The sequence below is a fragment of the Mauremys reevesii genome, linkage group 3 (assembly GCF_016161935.1).
Source record: "Mauremys reevesii isolate NIE-2019 linkage group 3, ASM1616193v1, whole genome shotgun sequence".
Lineage (NCBI taxonomy): Eukaryota > Metazoa > Chordata > Testudines > Geoemydidae > Mauremys > Mauremys reevesii.
In genome coordinates, this window is record NC_052625.1 from 22,544,771 (window position 1) to 22,547,295 (window position 2,525).

At 40.9% G+C, this 2,525-nt stretch overlaps 1 long non-coding RNA gene across 1 annotated transcript; it reads right to left on the reverse strand.

The window, feature by feature from the left end:
* Nucleotides 1-202: 202 nt before the first annotated feature.
* LOC120401635 lies at nt 203-1,514 on the reverse strand. Its single transcript, XR_005596606.1, has 3 exons — nt 1,365-1,514; nt 707-761; nt 203-612 (listed from the first exon to the last, which is right to left on the reverse strand). It is a non-coding gene; the product is annotated as an uncharacterized LOC120401635 (long non-coding RNA).
* Nucleotides 1,515-2,525: the final 1,011 nt, after the last annotated feature.

A 2,525-nucleotide genomic window follows, 5' to 3' on the forward strand; every position in this document is an offset into this window, starting at 1 on the left:
TGAAAGTTTGCATTATAGTTTTTTTTCAATTTAAGATTCATTTTTACACAGCACAACTATAGTAGAAACAAAAACGAGTATTTTATCAAAGAAGCTAACAATAATCCAGTTATACATTTCTTTTAATACCACTTAGTATTCCTATAGCACCTTTCATCCAAAGGTTGCACAGCACTTTACAAACAATCATTTTAGACTCCCAATTACACCATTACTGTAATGTTGTCCCCATTTTACAGATGGGTGAACTGACACACAGATAATGGAAATGACTTGCTGAAGGTCACACACTTTCTCAAAGATCTAAGAACAGAATGCAGGATTCCTGAATCCTCATTTCTTTGCTCTATTTGATTAAACCCCTCCTCTCATCAGATGCTTTTCATTTGTTTGACATTGGAGTGGGTAGGAACAGTGTCATGTGGCCTTAAAAACTGAATGATGGACCATAAACAATGGCAAATGCTAAAGAGAAATATATCAAGTTGTGGGGAGGTGTCTAGTGGGTTATCGCAGAGATCAGCTTGAGGTCCAGAGTAAATTAACATCTTCATCAGTGATCCAGAAGGGGGAGCAAATCCACAGATTATACTGAACTGGGAGGAAGTGCAACTGCCAGTGAAGACAGAGACAATACAAAGAGTGATTACAAACATGGACAGAAAATAACAAAATGAATTTAATATGGGGAAAAAATGAAGCTTACTGGAATACATCTGGAGTCTCTGGAGACAACCTGGTATTCCTTGAGAACAAGAAACCTAGAAAGAAGTAATTATGAAACAGACATCAGGGTGATTGCAAACTCATATATCATATGTCATCTGCTATGTGAAATGGCAACTAACAGGGCCAATACAATTTTTGGCTGTATATGCAGGTACATTATATAATAGAGGAGGTGTTTAATGGCCCTCACTATATGATTCTTTTGATATTGCCCTTGGAATTCAGAAAACTCTACATCACTGGAAAGAAGACACATTGGTGGAAATTTTGAGAACCACACAAAAATTACCAGGAGCTGTAAGAGACTGATTTATGAGGAAAGATTAAAGAGCTAAATATGTAGTTTGGTTAAGTGCTGATGAAATGGTGTTGCTATTTTGAAGTATGTAAACATCAGTTGTGGAGAGAAACAAAGAGTTAAAACTAAAAATGATTGGATAAAATTGAGAAAAGATTTGGGCAGAATATCAGAGTAAAATCCTGATAGTGGAGTGCATTAGGTTACTGAATAGTCTCCAGAGATAAGTGGTAGATTCTCCATTATGTCATAGATTCACAGATGTTAAAGCCAAAATGGTCCATTAGATCATTTAGACTGGCCTACTGTATAACATGGTGTAGATAAGTGGACCTACCCCTGTGGCACCTCTTGCCGGTGACTTCTGGGAATGATTATTTAAGTATCAGCCTACTCATCACTGGCAAAGTTGGGTTTGGACCTGCTGCCTGGGCCTACCCCTGGGCTGCCCTCTGCAACCTCTAGTACCCCTTAGCCTTCTGCTAGGCCGCAGCCTGCGGCTTTCCAGGCTAGAGGTCCCCAGCCCTGCTTCACTCAGGTACTTTGTGTCTAGCTCCCTGCAGCCAAGCCTATCTTCCTCTACAGAGAGAGAGACTGCTTGCTCCTGGCTTCCCTGGCCTTCTTATAAGGCCCTGTTGCTCAGTTTGGGGCATGGCCCCAGCTGCAGCCACTTCCCCCAATCAGCCAGGGTTTTACCTTGCCCTCTGCAGGGCTTTTCCAACCCCTTCCAGGCTGGAGTGGGTGGTCACCTCGCTACACATGGGCTATAGAGCTCATCCTTTTTTTCCCCTGTATTGAGCCCAGTAACTTGTTTCACTAAACTGTAACTTGGGGCATTTAAAACTAGACTGGATAAAACATTGGGAAATTGATTGTAGGGAACAATCCTCCATTGGCAGGGAGAGGATTTGCATGGTTTATTAGGACTTTTCAGTCCCTAGCTTATATGATAGGATAATATGGTCTCTTCTAGATTGACTAGAGAGATTTAAGCCTGTATGGGTCTGAGCCTACAAAGCAGGATCAACTCACTGTGGTCTTAAGATGGAGACCTTTATAATGTAGAGAAGTTCATATTTATAGTCTACTGAATGAGAGGCTGCCATTCAATGTCCATGTTCATTAACTAGGCTGTGAAATGTATCTCCAGTACCATTGTAGGTCAGTGTCTGCATTGGGGAGTGCCAGGAGTTTGTGTGTTTGTGTGTGAACAAGCGCAGAGTGATTATGGATAGCAAAAGGGACTGCAGGAGCTGACTGGGAAAAGTGCTGGCTACATAATCATCCCTATTAATGCAGAGAGAGAGAGAGAGAGAGAACTAGCTTTGAAATCACACTGATTTCATATTACTAAACAACAGTGTGTCAATGATTTAGTTTCAGCTATGTTTAAGGTTTCATCATGAGTATGCTAGGTAGCATTGAAGTTACCTTCCAGGTAACTTCCATGGATAAAAAGAGGAAAATGGAAGAGAGAGAGAAAGAAAGCCAGTACAAT